The sequence below is a fragment of the Centrocercus urophasianus genome, unplaced genomic scaffold (genome assembly GCF_019232065.1).
Source record: "Centrocercus urophasianus isolate 14NV4802_14NV808 unplaced genomic scaffold, USGS_Curo_1.0 seq_5, whole genome shotgun sequence".
Lineage (NCBI taxonomy): Eukaryota > Metazoa > Chordata > Aves > Galliformes > Phasianidae > Centrocercus > Centrocercus urophasianus.
Genome location: NW_024885088.1, coordinates 2,701,794 through 2,711,937, shown reverse-complemented (window position 1 = coordinate 2,711,937; position 10,144 = coordinate 2,701,794). Strand labels below are relative to the sequence as shown.

The following is a 10,144-nucleotide window of genomic DNA, read 5'->3' as shown; positions in this document are numbered from 1 at the left end:
CATTCTAATGCTGTAAGCATCACAAAGCTACAAGAGGTTCTGCAGAGATACATCAGAAGCATTTGATGTTCATAGACAAAGAACTGTATGGATCCTGGGGTCTTCTAATTATCTTGAGTAAAGAACTGGAACCCCTCAGAACAGTCAGCACTTGATGCTTCCAGTGGATGTGGGCAGCATGTAGTGACCAAACTGAAATAGAGAACTGGATGTGTGGGATCTGTCTCCTCAAATGCCCTCAAATGGATTTTCCTTCAAATCAGTGTGTTTCTACAGAAATGTTTGATTATGTGTTTCAGTCAAGCCCGTTATTCTGGACTCTCAGTAGACATGGAATGCATCTTGCTCAGGTCAGTGCAGAATTGAGAGAAGTAGTACAGATACAGTGCAGCGATTGCCTCCAGGATCTCGTGGAGAACTCCACTGGTGTTTCTTCACGTTTTCACTACAGCTGTCCTGAAATTTTTGATATCCACACATGGAAAACAGATTCTAAGCTTCCATGCTGCAAATAATGTCTTTGAGTTAATCCATTTGGAAGGAAACTGTCTCTCTTTTATTTCTCAAAATATATGGCTCTGATAGCGATGGGAAAAGGGAGAATGGCTTTAAGCTAAAAGGGTGAACTTAGGCAAGATGTTAGAAGGAGGTTCTTTGCTCAGAGACTGGCAAGGCACTGGCATGGACTTCTCAGAGAAGTTGTGAATGCTCTGTCCCTGGAGGTGTTCAAGTCTAGGTTGGATGGGCCCCTGGGCAGCCTGGTCTGGTGAGTGGCAGCCCTGCTTGCAGGGGGATTGAAGTTTTATAATCTTTAGGGTCCTTTCCAACCTAAGCCTTTCCGTGATTCTATGAAATATACACAGTAAACATAATTGAATTTCTATTTACAGGGAAAAAAACACCTTTGCTCCCGTTCCCTCATGAGAGTCACCAGTGCCACAGTCAGAATTCTCCCACCCACTGCCACTTCTCCCTGGGCAGACCACTAACCCTGCACCTTCTCTGTTGACAAGCAGCAGGTCCAGGAACATACTTCCCCTTGCTGGCTCCCTCACCATCTGTGTCAGGAAGTTATCTCCCACACACTCTAGGAACCTCCAGGACTGTTCCCTTTCTGCTGTATTGTGTTTCCAGCAGACGTCTGGGAAGTTGAAGTCCCCCACAAGAACAAGATTAGAGACTGCGAGACCTCATCCAATTGTCTATAAAGTATCTTATCCACCTCTTCATCCTCATTGGGTGGCCTGTAGCAGACTCCCACAATACTCAGTCTTATTGGCCTTCCCCTTGATGGTAACCCATAAGCTCTCAACCCTATCATCCCCGTTATTAATTTCCAAACAGTAGTGGAAATGCTAAGTCACGGCCTGAACTAGTGATCAAGCATCTGGTGAGAAGGCAGGGCCAACCCAGGGGAGCTCAGGTCCATGCAGTGTATCTGAGTGACTGGAAGGTGTGGAGTCAGGATCCACCCCTTCTCAGACCTCATTTAAGGGTTGGCAGTGAAGGTGAGGGTACCTTCTGCTGGAGATTTCTGTCTACCTGGGGTCTTCTAAAGGTAAGCAGCTCTTTTCCTTTGTTTCTGCATCTGTGGCTGCTGCACTTGAGCTTATTCTCATTTGCTGCAATGGAAGACTTTGCCACTCTGTTCTTATTGTGGTACTTTCCATCCTGTTATACCATTACACAGGCATTCATGTTTTTTTTCTCAACATAGAGGGCTACATCACTGCCTTTCCTGCCTTGCCTATCTCTTTTGAAAATTTAGTAGCCATCCATCACAGCACTCCAGCTGTTTGAGTCATCCCAGTGTATTTCTGTGGTGGTGACTATATCATCGTTTTCTGACCATACAGTGGCCTCAATCTCCTCCTGTTTGTTACCCGTGCTGCATGCATTAGTGCAAATGCATCTCAGCTGGGCTGCATTTTTGGGTGCAAGAAACCCTCATACCCTCTTTTTGTCCATAGTCAGATTTATGTTTATGGAAACAACCTCACACCAACCCTTCTGTTCTTCCTGCAAAATGGTATGTCGTTCTCCTCCACCAAGACGCAAGAAATCTTGCTAGGGCATTCCTCTCCCTCACCAAACCATTCTATGGTTCTGAACACCAATTTGCAGCCAGAATGCTTGAGGTGTGACTCTAAAGAACACTTTCTCATTCAAGAAAAACCCAGTTTGTGTCCTCAACATTGCTTAAAGTTGTGAGTGCAGTGGGCTTGGACAGGGTCAACCCCACTGCATAGGGGATGCCTTTAAGCCACACAGTACTTAGACACACACAGAATTTCTCCCAGTTCTTCTAAGGTGAACCAAAGAATTTTTGCTGACAGATGGGGGCACTGCCTGCTGTCCTCTCTGCTGCACTCCTGTCTCTTGTCACATCCCTGCAGATGGACACCAGTGCTCTTGCCACAGGCTATGTTTGGTTTCAGTTTTCAAATTTTTTTTTCTTGCAAATATTAAGGCTGAAACCTCTTTCAGTAGAGCAAGCAATGTGAAACAAAACAAAAACACCTCTGAAACTATAGCTCAGTCATGTCCCAAGGCTGCAGGCACAGAGGCAGACTTATCCTCAGAGTGTGGGAACTCGGGGCAGAACTCAAGGCAGGGAGGTCTGCCACATGTTAAATATGTCTAATTTTCTGTAGGCTTTCACATGCAGCCTGCGTGCCTTCAATTCTTTCTCAGATCTTTGCAAAATGTAATTTAGTTCTATTTACTTGTGGTTCATTTGCAGTTCTTTTCAGTTCTGAATTATGAAATTATTCCTCTTAATGCTGTCAGGAAAGTTAATAATATCCAAGATCTCAGATTAAAAATTAAATATGAGCGTAACATTATTTTCCTCTGATAAATATTCATGTACAGTACATACTAGTGCAGGACTTTTCCAGAAGGAAATAAAGGAAAATATGTAGGCCTCATTCTTATTTTATTACAAAGTAAAAATTATAAGAGCTTTAGGCAAGATTTATATGTGCGCATAGACATTATTTCTGATGGTTGGTGCAATTATGATTTTCAAATGCAATGGAATGGTGATTTTTGAAATATGTCAGTGTTTCTTTTCTTTCTTTTTAGTTTTTCTTTCCTTGCTTGAAAACTTTTAACAGGCAAGCTTGTAAATAACACAAACAATTGGGGTCTGGAGTAGTGCATGTACCTGCAGCCTTATGTAGGTCCTGACTCAAGAATGTCTCCCTATTCAGTAAAGACTCTTAAGCTTCTTCACAAATGCTTTCTAATATTGGAAACTTAAGGAAATCAGTATTGTGAACTTTGCACTTATTTTTCTCTGCAAACACACGTTTAGTCACTATTAAGTACGTATAGTTAATTTCCTAATGCCGTAATACAAGAAAATATTCTGACTGCTTTAAGGGTCCAACCCATGTGTTCCAACCCAGGATCATGAGGTGGCATGTGTTGGGGACCCAAAAGGCCCCTGAATGAAGAATGATCCCGGGATGGAACAAAGCATTCCAACAGTTCTAAAGGAAGTGGCTACAGCCACAAGTATCTTATTTTGTAGAGGAAGTCGATCTTGGTAGTTTATCTTGTTTTTGCAAGGACTTGCTTTGCAAGCAGGTGTTATCTCTCACACACTCTAGGAACCTCTGGGACTGTTGCCTTTCTGCTGCATTGTAATTCCAGGAGGTGTCTGGGGAGTTGAAGTCCCCCATGAGAACAAGGGGTAGAGACCATGAGACCTCACCCAACTGTCTGTAGAAACCAGATTCTTAGTTTCTGTGCTACAAATGTTTGAGTTAATCCATTTGGCAGGAAAAAGTCTCTGGTTTATTTGTCAAAATACATAGCTCTGAACTGATTTTTAAATGGATGTCTGATTTTAAATAAACATTTGAAATACTCAGTCAATGCTGTTAATCAAATTAGTGATTCAAAGTATTTTTGCATTTTCTCTCAGATACTTAATTTTGCTTTTTTAAAATCATTGTATTATATGATCATATTTTGAAAGACTCAGTCTCAGTGGACAAAGACTCAGTCAAAACTGCAGAGATGGACCTCACAGAGGAGACATTTTGATGGTATTTTTTTTTTTAATATATATGCTTGTTGTGTTATTTCCAGCTCCTAGCACTCTGTAGTAACCAAATGTTCTTGTTTTGTATTTTTGGGGCTGATAACAGCAGCAGCCTGCAACATTCTAGTACTGAACAAAGTGCATTTGGTGGCATGATATTTTGAGAAGCCTGCCTTGCCTCTACTTGTGTAACTCTGGATGTGTCCTTTCTGTCTCCTGCAGAAGAATTTCATTTTCCTGACCCAGTGACTTCTGTAGCATTCCTCTGAAAGCTTCTCTTGCAGCGGGTAAGACTATGGTTGAGTGTGTGGTGGCTGTTCCTCTCAGGATATGTATATATAGGTTATATCGATAGGTTCCTTCACTTTGGCTTCTGAATCCCTCCTCCAACGAAACAACTCTTAAGTTATTAATTTCTCATTATATTTTAGTATCTATTAATTGTTGAAACAATCCGTTTGGCTTCTGAGTGCTCCCATTTTCTTCTCAGACTGACAGGTGGGAGGGGAAAGGCTATTTCTGTGGTAGGTACCGTATGAGCTGAGCTCTGTGTGTTTCAGGTTTGTCATACATTTTGCTCAGAAACACATCACTCTTGATGCAATTTTTGTTGTTGAAGACTTTCACTTCAAAATGCTCAGCTGTGAATGCTGCAAGCAGTTTAAAAATAGCCATGGAGCATATTGATAAGAGAGTGCTTGGAAGCCTCAGCCAAAACCAGCCATTCTTGTGAATCTGAATGTTTCCCTGTTGCTGAGGAATGCTAATTAAGCTTTCAGTGCAGACAGGAAACGTATTTAGCACGAATTTTCAGTGAAAAGGAGCTGATTTCTCTTACCTTCTTCCCTCAGCAAGAAGAGGGAGCCTGTTAGTATTCTACTTTTCCCACTGGTTCTCATGTTTATTTGCCCCAGAAATAAAGAATCAAATTAATGAGATACACTTGTATCATGATGCATTCATTCTCTTGCCTTTCCCAAGGTCTTCGGTAGTCTGCAGCAATGCCTGTGTAATTTCCAGTAAACAATGAGAAATGTTTGCAGATTCATCTCTTTTCTCCTGGGACTCTGACATATTATGGCTGGCACCAGACAACACTGGTCTTTATAAATAATGTACAAGCACATGGACACGCTTTTTGAGAAGCAAGAGGTCAAACAAGGTATTACAGTGATATCCCATGGTGTGAAACTAAGTCAACTCCTTTTTCCAGTAGATGAATTGACCAGTGTGGATCTGTAAATTGTTCCTATCACTACTAAGACTAAAAGGAAAATGTCTCAGCTTTCTCACTGCAATTCACTCTGGCTGATAGCCAGGTTCTCCACCAGTCTGTGCCTTGTTTGTGTGCCCTGTGCCATCTTAAATTCTGTAGCCTTCAAGACCTCAAAACAACTTTTCAGTTTCTCCCTGGGTGCAGATTAAATTAATCTGGAATTTAAAGGTTCAGTGCTGCTGTGGAAGAGAATGGTCCATCACTATTCTGTTAATAGGAAGCTATGACTGTATCCTGCAAGTATCATTTATTAGATACCAAATGTTCTACTGTCACTTTACTGGAAACACAGGAATTCTGGTTTCTTCTTTACTGCTTTCTCAGCCATGATATCTTATGATTGACAGTATGTCTCCCTACCTGCCAGACAGGATGCCAGTCTGTCAGAATTGTTTCCTTTTCTGTTTGTTTACTACATAGAAGAAACTGATGTAAAATGCATTTATGCAGCTTTGATCCAGGGCAAAAAAAAAAAAAAAAAAAAAAAAAACTTGTTCTGACCTAAACTTTTGGAGGAGGGAAAAGCTTGGACAAATCAAAGACATAAAAAGCAATTGTCTGTAATCAAATATGGAGAACATGAAAGGTATTACAGATTATTGGCAAGGTCTTCAAATAATACAAGCAAGCAGTTCTTATGTCTTTCAACTCAATGCTACATTATGAATACCTCAGTGATGCTGGAACAAATCAAGGATTTATACTTAGTTTTGTTGAGAGAGAGGTAAGAGCTTGGGTTTGGAGAAGGACTTTCTTAAGACTGTAAGAAACCAAAATGCTCCTGTCACTTTTGAAGTGGATGACTGCAGGTGATGGTAGGGGTGTCTTGTCAGCAGCCTCAGGAAGGCAGTAGAACAAACCTATTTGGTGTTAATTAGCATCACTCACCAGATGAAACATCATCACTATCCTGAGAAGTGCTAGTACACTGGGCACTTGCAAACCCTGGGCTGCCACTAAGAAAAATCTAGAGAGGTTTTGAGATGTGAGCACTTCTAAGCACACAAGTCCCCTGGAAATATCAACAGAGCTGTCTGAATGAAAGGGATGTTTATTGCCCTTTGCTTCTCTTGCAAGCTGATTGTTTTGGGAAATCTGTTTTTGCAAGTGTCAGGCCGACCTGTGAAGAAGCAATTCTCCTCTGGATAATTTTGGCAGAACAACCTGACCTTCAAGAAACTATGACTAAGAGTGGCCCTTTATTTTCTTGTCACCCTCACAGTATGCAATCTGTGGCTGAGTCGTATGATGAAGTAATGGAGTCCAGAGATTCACTTCTGAAAACTGCTGTCATATAATAGCAATGCCAGCACTTATGAAATCTCCAGGTGAACTAGCTCAAAGGTGGTGTTCATGACAGTAGAAGTGTAGAGTCATTTAAAAACTGATTCTATGGTAAAAGTATGTCTGGGGCTGAGATGGGGTTTGAACACAGCTCAAGGAACGGAGAGAAATTCAGGGCCAAAGAGTAAAAGGCTTCTTCCCTGCCTGCCAGGAATTTATGGCAAGCTGCAGAGTGACAAAGACTTGATGATTTTTCCAGTGAGGCTTGTGGAGATGCTATTAAACAGATCTGAGAGAATCGACTGGAAGGAAAAAGGACAGGGAGGAGGAAAATGATGTGATCCGTGCTCAGAGGCTGCTAAAGCTTTTGAAAAGTACACATGGGTAGCCAATACAGCTTGCCAATTTTGGCTCACCAGTACTTGCTGAGATGCAATTCAACCAAAAGACTTGCAAGAGAAGGACCGATCCTTTAAAGCAAAGGTATCTTAGAGACAGCTAGTGACCTTGCATGGGACTGTAGGTTTTTTCCCAGTGTGACTTTTATATAAAAAGATTCCTCCATAAAGTCAAAGGAAGCAAAGGGTTTTTGTTGTTAGATGTTTGATTCCTAAATTGACGTTCTTTTTAAAGTAGATTTGTGGAAATAATGACTGTTGTCATCAACAGGCACTCTGTATGGAGGAACTTGGCAGAGGAAAAACCCTTCAGTTCTCAGCTCCGTGAGTGGGGAAGGCAGAAGGCGTACTTGGTCAACAGGGTGAGTAGAGTTGCCACAATTCCATTTTAAATACAAATTAATAACAAAAAACGAAGGAAAGATCTATAGTTAAAAAACAAACAAACAAAAAAAGCACACAAATAAATAATCCACAATGAATGGAAGGATTTATCTATTTTGTTGGAAATGCTTTTAATTTTCTATGAGTGAGACCAATGACAAACCCAAAGTAACTGGGTTGAGGCATTGCAATTTGGTCACAGCTATACATGTCTAAATCTGGAGAAGTTTGTCTGCATCTTACATCTGCTTGAAGTTGGAATCTATTTACATTGCTTACACTGTCTATTTACACTGTTCCATCTGGGAAAAAAAGGAAGGATTAAGTGTGTGTTAATGCATATCTTTTTATCTGTTTGCAGACCCTACAGCTTCCACTACCATACCTGTAGACCTAGGATCCCGAGTCTGAAACGAAGCCCTCTTCTGTAGATGTGTAGCCTCTCAAGTTTGAGTTGTGAGTACCTTTCTCAAACTTCTTGATATTTAATGTCAGTTGCTTGATTCATTGTGATGCAGAATATTTTCTCTTTATTTTTGCTGTCATTGGAAAAATGTGGGAAGAAAACTCACTAACTCCAATGTGATGCTAGAAAGCAGCATTTCCTTATTCTTGTGATATATATTGGGCAACTTAAGAAATAAAGCGCATGCTCACACAGTTCAGGTTCTGCATTTAAACAGATCAGACATACAGGTGCAATATATTGGCATGCATATTCTTTTCCAAGAACTCAGTAATACGTGCTAACATCCCTCTGAGCATGTGTGGTCATGTCTATGGTGGTCATACTACCACCTCCGTCCTCCTCTTTATCTCTCCTTCAGCTTCATCATGGTGTCCTTTGGCTGACCTTTTAGCTGCTTTTCCCCAATCTGGCAAATTTCCATGGCATGTTATGCCATAATGTGCAACTTTCTATCTTGGTGCACTATAACTCAAAACAATTTATATGAAACCCAAGAAAAAGTCCTTGCACATGGTGGATGCAAAGATAAACGTAGCTTATTGTGATTTGAATGCTTCAGTGAAGAAGGGATTTGGAAAAACAAGACCGTGCGCATACCAAGCAAAGCTAAACGGAAAACTTTAGAACTATCATTCATTAATTCCTTTTTGCTAAATTAATATATTGGCCCTGAAGTTAATATATTGATCCCTGTTGCTAAGCCAACTTACATCAGCACTACAAAATATCAAGAGGTATGCAGATGTTGGAAACACCTTGGGAAATGTAGAGATGGGAAATTGAGTAGAATTTAACATCTTACATTCTTTTAAAAAAAGCTATAAGAATTGATAGATTTTGTCTATTGTGCTATATTCAGTTTATTATATAGCCATCATTATTGAATTATTTTGTATGTATTGATACTACTTAAAATGGTTAATGTTCTCCAAGGTGCTGTATGCATTTAGAATGATGTATGAGTAGTAAGAATAACCAGACTATATATGTCAGAAAGAAATAGAGATGTAAAGAAGCTGCATGATTATTTCTTGTACCTACCTGCTCATGGTGGACATGAAGAGGGGCTCATTTCCCAGGTATAAATATATCACTGCTTCAGTTATCCTTTATGTAAAATGACATTAATGACATATCTCATAGGGGTTCTGTAAGTCAGCAATGTTTGTGAAAACACTTTTCTATCTTGATGTGAGAGACACTTTAGAAGTGCAGTGAATTAATGTTTTTTCTCAAATGCTTTTTGAGTTCTACAGGGTCAGGGTTTTGTGGCTTGTTATCAGTATTCCACCAAGTGACTTGCTTTCTAATCTCTAGATTTGCTGTGTGGTGATCAGAGTTTAATGAAATGACTGTGATAGCCAAAGACAATTATGATAATTGAGATCTTTATGGGGAGGAAGCCCTTAGTTTGGGTTTTATGCTGGTTCACAGTGTGAACCCTTCACAGCTCAGAAAAAAGCTCATCCTGGGACATACAATGCTCTCAACTATCTGTGGTGACTAACTCTGTATACACAGTTCTGACAGAGCAAATGAGAAGAAGGGCATGATTGCTTTTGTTTCAGCAGAAGAAACTGAAGAGAATTTAAGAGAATACTTCATATTACAGTACGTAGAAATTTTGGCTTGATGCTATCTTAGCTGACTTGTAGCTACTTATCAAAGCCTGCTATTACAGCTATGCTGCAGGGCTCTCAAGATATATCCTTGCTTCTTGGCTGAGTCAAGCTTTCATGCAGATACCTATCAAAACTTTCCACTCACAAACAAAATATTGTTACTTGGTAAAGTTAAGTAAGCCAAGTCCTGATCAGGACCCATAGACCTGTGTGTGTTCAAGTTCCTCAGGTGGTCCCAAACCTAATCTTCATGTATAGGAAGCAACGTCCCTACCCCTTGATCCCCTCCTGCCAAACCAAATGTTTGAGGACTGTGTGGTGAGCAGTTGTCAGGGAGGACCTGACAAGAGGTAAAAAAGTGAAGTACCTCAGCCTTCTCCTTGTCTGTTGTTACCAGCCTGGCTGACTTTCCTTTTCTGGTTGAGGTACCTGTAAAAGCCTTCCTTGTTCTTTTTTGCAAAGTTCAGTGGTTTTCCTGACCCCATCCCTACACAGCCTAGCAGCTTCCTTATACTCTGCTCATGGTACCTGTCCCTGTTTCCATTGCCTCTGTATTTTCTTTTTACTCATCAGTTTGACCAGCAGGTCCTGGTTCAGCCATACTGGTCTCTTGCCTTCCTTTCTTGACTTGCTACACCTGGGGATGGAGAGCTCTTG

General features: G+C 40.6%; 1 long non-coding RNA gene across 1 annotated transcript; it reads left to right on the top strand.

The window, feature by feature from the left end:
- The first annotated feature begins 4,280 nt into the window (after nucleotides 1-4,280).
- Nucleotides 4,281-7,844, top strand: LOC122169153. Its single transcript, XR_006171489.1, has 3 exons — nucleotides 4,281-4,341; nucleotides 7,284-7,374; nucleotides 7,758-7,844. It is a non-coding gene; the product is annotated as an uncharacterized LOC122169153 (long non-coding RNA).
- The last annotated feature ends 2,300 nt before the right edge of the window (nucleotides 7,845-10,144 follow it).